At 34.5% G+C, this 13,772-nt stretch overlaps 1 protein-coding gene across 16 annotated transcripts in view; it reads right to left on the minus strand.

The window, feature by feature from the left end:
* The window catches only part of LRRC4C (leucine rich repeat containing 4C), a 529,117-nt gene that overhangs the window by 163,078 nt on the left and 352,267 nt on the right, over positions 1–13,772 (minus strand). For 4 of the 16 annotated variants that reach the window (XM_054067039.1, XM_054067037.1, XM_054067040.1 and 1 more), the window contains one exon: positions 4,977–5,167. The exons of the other annotated variants lie outside the window; for them this stretch is intronic. The gene's annotated coding sequence lies outside the window, so the exon portion shown is untranslated. The remainder of the gene's footprint in view (positions 1–4,976; positions 5,168–13,772) is intronic. 16 annotated transcript variants of the gene reach the window in all.

Below are 13,772 nucleotides of genomic sequence, written 5' to 3' on the forward strand. Positions count from 1 at the left end.
GCCTTTCAGTTAGACTGCTAACAAACTTCTCCTAAACTACAGCATAAGGAGGAACTTACTTCAAAATACAATCTTCCGGAATAACCTTTGTGTCTGTGCTTTGACAAGTAGTGACTAAAAAATATAAGTCAAACATATAGGTGGATTAGGTAAAACTGTGTTGTTGATAAATTCAGTATTAGTATTCTTGATAAAGCACAATATAACTCTCATCTGCCACAACGCAGAATGACATATGGCAGAACCAAATATCATTTAGAATGCTGTAATGTGCTACAGACTTGAATCAGCCTAGTGATATGACTGGAATCCTAAATAACAAAATAAAAATCTGGAAAACTGGTCTCTAGTAGTGAAAAGTTTCAGATTTTAATTCTCGTTTAGCCAAATGCAAGACTACATAAAAAAAAAAAAAAACCCAAACAAACAATAACGGAAATAAAAAAACCAGAGCAAAGCCAAACAAAAAGCAAAGAAACACCACAACCCAGTATATGCTATTACTACCTTTCTTCTCTATCTTTATATCAATAAAAATACCTCTCAGTACAAATATTTGAACACTTGCTAGGAATGAGACCGAGGACAGATTCCAAAGGAATATTAGTAACTGGCATTCAAATTGGTAATTTCTGCAATTAAGATCAATGTCATTGATTCAAGCAGGAGGATCAGACATCATGAAATCTCATGCATGAAAATACATATAGAGTAAGATAAATTTTCTGCTTTGGAGACTATGTAGCAATAAGAACAAATTACTGAGATATTAAAATCCTGTACTCATAAGTACTGTCTTGGTTCATTTAAAAATTCTGTGTTCTCAAACACTAGATGTTTGTATATGAGCAGTTATAAGAATAGCCCTCCAGTCCTTTAAAGATATTTTTTCTATAAACAGTTCATAAAACTTTCTTAAATATTTTTCATCTCAAAAGAAGTTTTTAATCAAAACTGACTTTGTACTCTTAAGTTATGTGTATAATCCCTGTAGTTCTAGCAGAAAATTAAGTATCATCAGAAACATAGTAGAAGCAGATATGACGTAATGATTAACAGAGTCACACAACCATTTAATAAATCATATGTTGTAGTTGTCATACACATTTTCACTTTTGTGAGATTGAGGCTATGCCTTCTCTCCCAAAATCTACAATCTTCACAAGTTGTCAGGACTTGACAGGGGGCTCATCTAGGAAAGGACCAGAAAACAAAAATGAATTATTTGCTCTACATAAACACTTGACATCTGGGTCTCAATTGAAACCTGACCCTAAGAAATGAAGGAATGTGTATTACAGAGATAATATGAGTTTCCATTTCACACAGAGTAAATAGAAAGTAGGTGAAAATGCATGTTTAAAAAAGAAATAAAAATAAAAATATAATTTCATATGGTTGACTTCTAATGCTGAACAGTGTTGCTTAGTTTATTTAAGCTATCTAAACTGGACCTCTCAAGACTGATATAATTTTCTTTAGCCAGAATGCAAGCAGATTGTCTCACAAGCTTTGCAATGTAAGAATCATTTACAGAGATGATGGAACATTAATTAATTTAAAAGGCCATGACAACACTGTTATGAAGAACACTATATCATCAGAATTTTTGTTGTGTAAGCCATAACAGAGTTTTCACATTAGTTCTCCTATTTACACAGTTCTCCTGTGTCACAGTTTAGCCCTGGCCCTGCCAATTCTGGCAGCTAAAATCAGGCAGTTGGGATCCTGATTCCCTTCTGCCCTATCTCCAGGGAAATGAGAAAATGAAATGAGAGGAAAAGATTTGAGGATTAGAAAATAAAACTAAAACATCTTTACAACAGCAACAACAACAACAGCAATGACAACAACAACAATAATGATAACTGTATAAAAATATAGGAAGTTGTAACCCCACTCCTTGATGATTGTACGTTACCACAGATTATGCAGAGCAGGCAACAAGGGAAGGATCCGAGTCTATGAGGGAGCTGGGGCCAAGAACTTTGTTCAGGAATGCATAGATCCAGAATTAGAGGCAAACAGACAGGGTCCTCACTGGCCATGGAAGAAGAAAGTGAGATGCTCGTGTTCTCCCAATTTTATACAGAGTATGATATATATAGGATGGAATACTCTGCTGGTCAGATAAGGGTCACCTGTCCTGTCCACCCCTCCCGCAACTGTAGCCTTTTTTGCTTCTTTGACTTACGGTACCCCATCAGCTTGAGGATGGCCTTCGTTTTTATTGGTATAAATGTAATCAATGGCCTTTCTGCATTCCAATGTCCTTTGTCACTACTAGAGAGAAACACTATCTAAAAAACATGCAGTTAACTTTCAGAAAATGAAGTTACTTAGATGAGACTGAGCTGAAGTTAGAAAACTGGTTCTGCTTTACCTCAAACCAGATCATCCCAACATTTGCTTACAAGCATCTCACTGCACGACCCCAGAGAGACGTTCAGGCTCTATACTACAGAATGTGACACAAAACCAATCTACCAACCAACCAAAAAAGTCCTTAACACTCTTGTACTGAATAAAAATTTGTGTTTAACCTCAGTCACTAACTATCGATTGCTATAGCCCTGACACGACTGGTTCTAACTGACAGTAATAATATTTTTCCTATATATTTTATTCCAGACTAAGCCATTTTTTATTATATTTCAAGGGAAGGAAAACTCAGTAGCCCCTGTGTTCCTCCCACTCAAGACATCAGGTTAAAAAACATGCCTGTAGGGATACAATACATATAATTTATGCTTAGAACCAAGTAAGTGCCATGAAAACACTGTGAACTGACAATGATCAAGTGTTCTTGAGAATACCATCAGATCAAACTTTCATCAACTTCCTACGTCATTAGAAGTTAGGAACAAATGGACAACTGGGAAAAGGTCCAAACACTTTAAAAAAAGAGGTAATTAAACATCTCAGGCTCTGAGATGTTTCATATGACCTAGCTGTCAGCCCAGGGATCTTGCGAAGCCTAGGAGGGAATTTTTAAGAATGCATTAGAGAAATACACATCAGGAATTTGTTATATTTGGTCTTAGTTTTGAAGCTAGAGATGGCCTGGTTGACCCCTTTAGTTCCATAATTTTATGGAAAATTATGAAGTAGCTAGGGGAAGATGTTATTAAAATCTTGGATAATCACCACTGAGTTCCATATTTTAGAAAAGGTTCACATTATATTGTCTGTCTTTGGCCACTCTATATGAAACATACCACAAAATTGGCCATTTCCTAATATACCACCTGTAGCAACGTATGGCAGTGCCACAGCAGGAAATGAAAAGTTTCATAGTATATTTAGCTCACAAGGCAGCCCTGCTCCATAGCCTTGATGTAAATTAACACTATTGGTTTCAGTCTCTGGAGAAAAAAAAGTATAGCTTCTTCTTTATGTTTTCCATGGCAGTCAACTAAAGCTGGAGATCCAATTGCCGTATGTTAATGTGAATATGAAATTAACATTGCTATAGTCACAAAGTATCCAGTCCTCTTAAAATATTTCCACAGTCTTTGATACTGTAGTTAAAATAACTGACCTAGACAAGAAGAAGCACAAAAGACATTTTTATTTCTAGGAGAAAAACAGGCAAAGCTAGTGACAAGCAAATGTGTACAACCTACCAGCTACGTATCTGTTTTATTTCAAATGGTAGTGCAAAAGAATGGCTCGGTTCAAAACAGATTTTTGAAAAAACAGGGTACAGAAAACACAGAGACCTGCTACCAGCCAGCTTGAATTATCTTCCTTTTACATCACTAAGTAATGTGGTTTTAAGTATTAAGGTTGCAAACATGTCGAAGTAACCTGAAGATCATTTAACAATTTGACATATACAGAGAAAAAAAAGCAGAGAAAAAAGTGATGTATGTGGCTCCCAGGAAGAAAATCCACCTGACTTATAACATTTTCAAATGCGCTGCATAATATAAGTATTAATGGGACACAAGTGCTTTTGCTGTTGCACAGAAACAGGGTAATTGAGACCAACTGAGCTATTTTTAATAATTTCCAGTTTAGACAACATGAGGTCGACGTTCTAGAAACCACTTCCAAATTTTAAAGTGCCTGATGCTGACCACTAACATAAACAAGTTTCCATGCATTGTAAAAATACACTACTATGTTGGATTAAACATCAGAACTGGAGACATGATAAAATCCTGGTGCCAAAAATTCACCCAGGAACACTACTATTCAAGCACATCTACCAGGCTAAACATCTAGCGAAAAAGATTTATAACACTATAATATACTGGCATGCAGATTAATCAAATTGAATCAACATCACTAACAGCAAGAGGAAAAGGAATATTATTAGAGATGCTGCAATAATACCTTTAGCTTGCAATATGACTTAAAATCCAAGTAATTTGGTAGCAACAATATGCTATCTTTACTGCAGACTGCTGTCATCATGTTGTAATACTGCCTCAGGCTCAGACTGTAAAACAGTACTAGAGAAGGCTTAGCTTTAGTTTAGTAGAAACTTTATGAAAAACACTGGCTATTTCTGAATGCAGGGTTAGCAACATACAACCCAGGGTAGAGTCTTTTTTTTCAAAGTAACAGTACAAACTGGCATCTAAGCTTGGCACTTAAGAACTCTGATATACACAACTCTTTCATATCAGGTTCCTCTGTAGCCACATGTAGTTATTGAAATGGCATGCCTTTTGGAAAAATATGTCTATCATTAACTCTAGAGTCTTCAGAATATTATAGTCTGTGGAAGCTAATTTTCAGCAGGATCTTTATTTCCTCAGTTAAACTACTCTGAAATACTGCTCAGTGCAAAGAGACAGCTGTAGTATTCCAACACTGAAATAGTTCATTTAACTGCTAGAGCAAATGATGAATAGCTACAATTAGTTGCAGACTGAGGAGGCAATGTTTTATGCTGATTATAGATTTGGTACCTTAAATTCAAAAGTTTTGGTCCTAATAGCATTTTGGCTACAGAATATAACTACCTTCTTGTACTAGATTTGATCCATAAAATCCAGTTCTTGGGATATGCTTTCGTATTTCTCTACAATCCAGAGGGATCCCCATCTCAGATCCTGTATATCTCCAGTCCATAGGTGTGCAAAGCTTTGTGGGAGCCTCTGAAGGTAAAAGGCTTCATAAAAAATCATGTCCACAGTCTACCAAACAGTATGACCTAAGGGTAAAGGAGAAATGGAGATGACAATGAGGACACAGATGAGTTGTTAAAATTTTAATTTTCTATCTGTTATTACAAATCAAGATCTGCATTAATCCTGACCATAAAGGGGAAAAATATAACAATGCTGAAAAACACAAGAACCTTCCAGTAACAGCAAAACACCAGATGCAACCTATATCATGGATTTCAATACCTAGTGTGGATAGCAGAATCAATGTAAAGAGATAGGAGACTTACGGGATGGCAAATTTCATGGTCATTTCTCAACAAGATAGCGCAAAAAAAAAAAAAAGTCTGTAGTTATGAATAAAGAAATAATCTAAGAAAATTTTTCTTAGTTAACAGAGTACTCATAAAATCATTTAAAAAGGTAGCTTGAGTCATCTTACAAGACAACTACAGTGACCAAATCCTTAAGCAGGGAACCTTGATAATTATAGGATATCATACTTTGTTTTTCCGTGTATTAACATCCTGTTAAGATTTCTGAAAGGGTTATGCGGAAGCTCCTTACTTCAGATAGTGCTTCTTTCTTACAATGAATGGACACCTCTATACTGAACAAACTGGGTTACTCATTTAAGTCTGCTGTAGATTTCCTCTGCAATTTTAAATGTCATTTCACTGTATTTCATCTCCCCATCTATTTTGAGAATAGTAAGATACTACAATAATGAAGACCATGTGAAAAAAATAGACATATATATTGCAACCTTCGTTAGCAACAGAAAACCTAGGGCTATTTTTCCCTCCCTAGGAAGATTAATGATAACGGGTATGCAATCATAATATCCTGAAAAAAAAAATGGATTTATCAGGGACTTATTGTGAATCTTTATTAACTGCATATCTACCCTATCAAAAATAAATGTCATGGCCATTAGGTGAGAACTTGTAACTTTTTTAGTTCAAAATTCATACTCCAATATTGTATTATATTATATGTAATTGTATTATATATAAAAATATTGAAATATGTGTGTGTAAGTAGAGAGTCTACACAAATTATTCCCATACATGGAAAAGACTTTTGTAAGAAGTACACTCTCAAGTTACATCCATCATACTATTTTGTACCATCTGCAACTAGCAACTTGTTATGAAGATTCATGTCCTGATGGGATGAAGTTTTTGATATACAGACATTAATTTGTTTGTATTCTTAAAAAAGGATTATTTAATGTTAAGACATATTAACCAAGATCAATTTATGTAACTTCTTAATTTAGTCAGTTTTTTTAATATTCTTTGCCCATCACTAGACTTTTCTTGAATTTATTCTACACTTATCAGCAAGAAGAGGCAGTAAAAGCACTAGTAACTGCCCAGGAAAGAGGACAGAACAAGGAAGGAGGTGAATGAGAAGTGAAGAGATCAAGCCACAAAAATAATTACAATTATTTTTATCTCTAGTGTAAGTGCTGTAAGCAATAATTCAATGTGTTCATCAGCATGTATTATTTCTTATATTCTGCAGATCAATGTAATTTATGCCTACAATAACTTATAAGGTATCCCAACATGTTATACTTATTCCACACACAGTAATAAATATATAGAATATAGTCTGTAATTCTGGCTGCTTATTTTGCAGAAGTACTGCTCCCCTGCTGAAAATCCTTTATAATTGACAACATTTAGAGAAGTAACCAATACCTTACATTAGAAGTTCTTGTATGTGCATTATGTGCTGACAGCTTTCTCTGTCAATTAATTTTGTTTGCACAATAATAGTATAGAAATGAAACTATCATAAATATTCAGCTCACAAAATCAGAAGAAGAATGGACAGTCCATTCCAGACACTGATCTCTCGGTGTAACAAAATAATAAATGGTCTTTTGAAACATGACCAAAAATCCTATGATGTGTTAACTGTTGACAGGTACGGTTGCAATTTTGCAAAAAATAGTGGCATAAAATTAATAATAGACAGACAACTGCTCACCTTCCCAGGCAGAACAAGTTCCCTTATAAGTTAATTATAAGTTCCTATAACAAAGTATTTTATGAAGACCAATCATGTTTTAGTGTTCTGCTGCAGGGAAGAATGTGCTACTTTAAGCTGAAATTCATTTAGAGAACACCAACACACCAGGCTAATAGCACTGATTGTACTAGAATACTTGTGGACAGAAAGTGGAAAGAAAAAAAAAAAAAGTCCACTGAAACTGCAAAGAAAATTCTGTAATTGGGTAGAATATAATTACTACAGTGGACAGCACACAGGTTCAGTTTGTTGTGAAAGATGGTCCAAGAAGCATTGTATTTTCCTGTTACAAAGGCTTTGGTCTCATAATGACTTTGAGAGATTAGTGTTTACTGAAATACAAATGCCAGTTGACACACCTCTCTAATTGTTTTTACCTGTAGGAGAAAACCATGGCCTGGCCTCTTGATCTTAGTTATCGAAGGCAACAGGAACAGTTGTAGTTGTTGGCATTTCCTTTGTAAACCACTACAAAGCCACAGATCTTGGAGAAATTTCTAGCCTAGAAACACAAGCCAAAGTTGTACAGCCCTGAAAAAATTACTTTCCACCATGAAAGCTCCAGTTGGAACTCTCTACCTCTAAAACTGCTTCCTCAGAATTCTTTAAAACAATTATTTTATTTCCTGTAAACACATTTATATATGAAGAAAGATATTTATATCTTCTCTTTGGAAGAAATACAAAATGAAATTATCAGTAACATAATTGACCTTATGTTGGAAGTATGAACAGAGCCAAAAGATAACTTATATTACCTAATTTTCCTTCCACAGCAGGAATTTACAATGTTCAGGTGGTCTACTTCCCTCTCTCACAAATTGAATAATAGACTCTCTAAAAGCATTACAATCGAGACATCCAATTATTTATGTAAAAAGTTGTCCCTCCGACAAAAAGTTCAAGAGGAACTTACCTCCTCAATCTTTTGTATATTTTTTCCATTTGCTGAATTCAGTCTGAACTGAATGTGATCTTTTAGCACTTTGTCTCAATGGATGTTCCTTAAAGCACTAAGAGTGCCTAGCATCCTCAGAGATCTTGGTTTTAGAAAGGGCAATTTTAAAGTAGGGCAAAGGCCATTCATCTTGGTGATTATCATTCTCAGATGCAAGTCTGTTGCTCATTAGGGCAGCATTCATAGAAACTACACTTAGCAAAGCCAGCTCTTTGAACCCTGATCTTTGAAATAGTTTTCCCTACTGTATATGAGACTGTGAACATCTTTTTAGCACAGTGAGCAAGATATACTGTACAGATTTATACTAAGCTTAATACAGAACAAGGTGTTTCAGGGAAAACAACTTGCCTGGCAGATTATAAAACATAATACCATTACTAATGTTAGGCACATATTACTGCCCTAGGAATTACCAGTGTTCACACCCAGATTTTTTTTAATTTTTTTTTTTTTTTTAACTTCTAGGTTCCTTTCTGGTTTTCTCTCTGGAAATAGTCTATCAAATGGGTCTACTAGGAGAGATCTTTCTCAGAATTAATTGGTAGATTGAAAATATTTGTACTAGGAAATTTTCAATTCAGCCTATGCACTTAGAGCAGAATCTGAAGTCAAAGAGTCATAAAGTAAAGACAGATCATCTCTGCACTGTATCAGAAATGACCAAGTCTTCTGATTTGACCTAAACCATAATCAGTTTTCTAACTTCAGCTCATTCTTGTCTAAGTAACTTCAATTTCTGGAAGTTAAGTGCATGTTTTTCAGACAGTGTTCCTCTCTATTGTTAACATGGGGCACTGGAATGCAGAAAGGCCACTGATTACACTTATTCCTATAGAAACCAAGGCCATCCTTGAGCTGATGGGGTGCTGTAAGTTGAAGAAGCAAAAAAGGCTGCAGTTGTGGGAGGGGTGTACAGGACAGGTGACCCTTATCTGACCAGCAGAGTATTCCATCCTATATATGCCATACCGGGTATAAACTTGAGAGATGATGAGAGTCACTGTCTCTTCTTCAATGGCCAACATCTAGTGAAGTCCTCATCCGTCTGTTTTCCTCTGTTTCTGGATCCATGCATTCCTAAACCCATTTTCTGGGTCTAGCCTCCCTCCTGCCACTCACCTGTCCATTTGCCTGCTCTACAGCATTTGTGGTGACATATAATCATTGAGGAGTGGGTATGCAATTTCATACGCTTTTATTTATTGTTGTTGCTAGTAGTAGTAGTAGTAGTAGTAGTAGTAGTAGTAGTAGTAGTAGTAGTAGTAGTAGTAGTAGTAGTGGTATTATTTCATTAAAGCTGATTTAGTTTTAGTTTCCAATCTGCAAGTCTTTTCCTCCCATTCTCCTTTCCCTGGGGGCTGGGAGGAAAAAAGAACTGGGATCTCAGTATTAGCTACCAAAATTGGCCAGTAAGGTGCTAAATTGTGACATCGAACTCTTTTCATATTTTAACATCAAAAACTTACAGTAAATTGCTGCTTATTGAACTACAGAATTATTATTATTGTAATTTAAACATCAAATAATTGCAGATTACCAATAAATTGAAGAAGACACCAATCTCATTTCAGACTACAAGCGGAAACATGTTGGAAATAAACCTACTCAACGTAATCACATTTTGTCTACTCTAAATGTCTAGAGAAAATCACTGAGGAAAACTATAAATAAAGACTTACAAAGAGATTTACTTTCAGGTCTTGTGAAAAGAATACCAATATTTATTTCAGTGGATTAGTCTGGGTCTTCCAATCACAAATTAATTTGGAGAAAAAAATGAGTTATACAGTGATACATAACCTGACTAATTCTTATTCTCCATAAATGTAAAATTCACCCCTTTTCTACCAAAACACTGGTAAATATTGAAGATGAAACTCAAGTCTATTTTCATAAAATGCTAGAAGAAATCATATTTTTTGAATTAGATGAATCCTGCTCATTTTTTTATTACCTTTTATTTTACTATATGTGTCTAGTACCCTGTCACTAACTATATTTCAAAGAGGACAAAAATACATCGACAGAAAGAAGATTTTTTTCAATTCTTGTGAGTCAAATGTATGATTTTCAAAGATTGTGAGGAAAATTTAAGTGAAGTCAATGTTTGTTCCTCAGGATTAACAGTGATGGCATCGAAATAAATTTTCATTCCACTTTACTATTGGTCCCAGTTTGATAAAGTGCATAAATAAGAATATGTGCAGCATTATTACACAAAAAAATACTGCTCATGTTCTTCAAGCTAAGCAAACATCAAAATAATTTGTTGAGAATCATAAGTATTTTGATTAATAATTAAGACTAAAACTGCAGAAGGGCAGACACTCAAGGCTTTTTATGAGTCATACATTTAAACTATCATGTGGAAACCATCACCAGTTCATATAATCCCAGTTAAAGTATTCAATAACTATAAAAATATTACTTCAGTCTATTTATTCAAACAAATATCTGGGACAAATTAAGTGGCCTAGTCAATACTTTTTTAAACCCTGGTTAAAGAAGAATAGGGGAAAAAAAGCTTTTTGCTCTAGAAGTTATAGAGGCTATAAATAACTGCTTTGTAAATAAAAGGAATTACTTATGTTCTTGGAGTACTTTGTCTTGGAAATGCATACTCAAGGTGAAAGTAGAAGAATGCAAGTTTTCCATCATCAGCACCTCAAGAATTCAGACATTTGGAAAGAATGTTTCCACTTTTCCAGAGATAACATAACAGGAAAGGAGACAAGATGAGACACAACCTTCAAAGTGATACCATAAAGTAGCTTCTTATAACACCTGAAATTACTGAAAAATGTTTTAAATGCATATAATAGCATTAAAACATGCAGGCTTATATGGTTTATCACATATTAGGAAAGCTTTGTGTGTAAGACTTTTCAAACCCAAAATATTTCACATATCACACAGAAAATAAAAACTTATTCAAAAAAAACCCACAGTCAAAAAACCCTCACCAAATCAAAACAAAAAACCCTCTTAGTCCAGGAGTTGTTTAAAGGGCTTAATAAATTCTATTTTTTTCCCACCTTTTTGGATGAAAACTACTACTATTACCTGGAAGACAGTGCAGTTGTATTAGTTAACCCAGATATTGTTCTTATGCTGAAAAAATGACAAATACTGCAAAAGACAAATATTAGACTCCCATCCCTAGATAGATGGCGGAATTAGTATTAGTTGTTTTCTTATATCTGACATGCAGAATAAGAGGCCCACTAAAGATGATGGATGTTGGATAGACTTATCCTTTTGACTCTTGTCTGCAAAGGGTTATTTATCCCACCAGACATTTGAGTTGTTATATGACTTCATGATGTGTGTATGTCTGATTCAGCTACTTTTGAAACAGAAGCATTTACTATAGATAAAAAAATAAACATCATCATAGATTCATCTCATATGAAGTTGCTGAGACCAACTATGTACTTCAGTCAAGAGAAAACAACAATGAAAGCAAAGCACAATCGCCTCATGAGCTACACAATTAGACAATTAGAGTGATTGCTAAAGACATTGCAACTAAAATAAGCTTGTGGATTTTAGTGGAGGCTAACCCAAAGCATGTCATATTGATTTTCCTGTTTATTAGCATTTGGAAACAAGCTATCTATTTTCACTTCAACTTGCCCATGAGGTATTTAAATTCCTTTCCTTGATTGAGGCATTTCTGGTTTTTTTTTACAGCTAAATTAATTCTCCAGGAATGAATCATTCAATATGCCAGATCAAAGGAAGCCTCTGCAACTCATCAATTTTATGAAAATTGGTCATTTGATTAATTAGAATTCATCTCTCACCACAAAAATAAATATCTTTACTAAATATTAATTGCAAAAAAATATTTCTTCATGCTTGCGCTAGTCTGGAAGGGAGAAGGAGAAGAAAATGGGTGGGGGGCTAGAGGAGTGGAAGAAAATAGTTCAAGCCTGTTATCAGCTAAATGCTTGTGTATTAAAATTAAGTTAAATTAATACAGAACTATTAGTGAGCCCTACTTTTATAATTTTACTTTGACAAGAGAAAAAAAATCCCAATATACAAGCTTACTGAATATAGAGAATCCAGTAATAAAACAAACCAGCTAATTAGCCAGATGAAATAAGAATGATGGTTGCATTATGATTCAACATAATGATTTAACATATGGTTTAGTATTCAACATATGATTTAGTATTATGATACTAAAAGACTGTACCATTAAAATAATGTGTAAAGTACATATGCTGAATTTCACAGAGCCTTTAGAATTAAAAAATAAAAATTAAATAAATACTTTAAGCAAAGGTTGCAATGCAAAGGAGCCAACAGTGTTCATCAGAGGAAGAAAAAATATGGCAAAACATTTCTAATCATTGTTCAGTTAGAGAAGCCAAAGTCCAAAAAATCACAAAATACTTGAAAATGGAAGAGACCTCTGGTGATCAACTCATCTTAACCTCCCTGCTCAAAACAGGGTCAGTCAGAGCAGGTTGCCCAGGACAGACACTCCAAAACCTCTCTGGTCAACCTGTTTCAGTGCTTAATGACCCCAAGAGTAATTTTTTTTTTTTATGTTTAAATAGCATTTTGCAGAGCTAGAAAGATGCTTTATGGAAGAAAAATGAAGAAAAGTGGCCCTGATGGCTTCAAAATTCTTCAGAAAATGTGAAGAAGGAAGCTTTATAGTTGAGATCAAACAGTAATCAAACTTGAGATGGAAAAATTAGCATTTTTGGTGGAACATTTAGAGAAAGGGTGTTAAAATAGTTTTGTATCAGGTATGGGAAAGACTTTGAACCTGAAAGCTGAGCTTCTGTACGAACAATATGGAGCATTGAATCCAAATTTGGGCCTCAACTCAGTTATGTCAAGTTCCAAAGAATTCAATAAATCAGTTCATCACAATCATGCTCCACTGTCAGGCTATTTGGCAGTGCTACTTACCTATGAGGTTTACTGTTAAACTTTTTTTGTATTTGGGCCTGACTGTCCTTGCTTCATAATATAAAATAGCAGAATAATTGTCTGCATTCAAGTTAGCCCATGTGAAAGGTCTGACGTAAAATAAAAATTATTTGCTGTTTTCCACATCATCTTTTGATTCTAAACTGAGTAGACCTTGTATGTCTTCTGTTTTCTAAAAGACAGCATGACTTTTTTCTTTTTATGCCCTGAGCTCTGAAAATAATTCTCCGCACTGGCCACATGGAGTCTGTGACTAACTAGCGCATTTCAGGCATTGCAGTTTATATCTTTTAGAGACATTAAGAAGGTTTTTATGCCTCTCCCTTTGATCCCTTTTCCCCAATACTAAGCTATACACTATATATTTACCTCATTTAAGCTTTACTGTAAAATAATTCTCTGGACTTTAATCATTCTTTTTGTTCTTATCCATATCTTAAAAATTTTTATTATCTGACCTTAGCACTTCCGAGATTTTAATGTCAGACACTGATCAAGTTCATCCTATGGGGAACATGTCATCAGTGTGAAGAAGGACATTAAAAACATTTGAAGAAATGTACAGGAAGGTTCCCTTCACCACTACTACTACCTGCTTTGAAAAAGACACCTCATAATAAAGGTGCAGAAAACCTAACAAAACAATAAAAGGTAGACTAAAAATGAACAAATAAGCCATTACCCCTTTATGAAGC

Source organism: Cuculus canorus, chromosome 5, assembly GCF_017976375.1.
Source record: "Cuculus canorus isolate bCucCan1 chromosome 5, bCucCan1.pri, whole genome shotgun sequence".
NCBI lineage: Eukaryota > Metazoa > Chordata > Aves > Cuculiformes > Cuculidae > Cuculus > Cuculus canorus.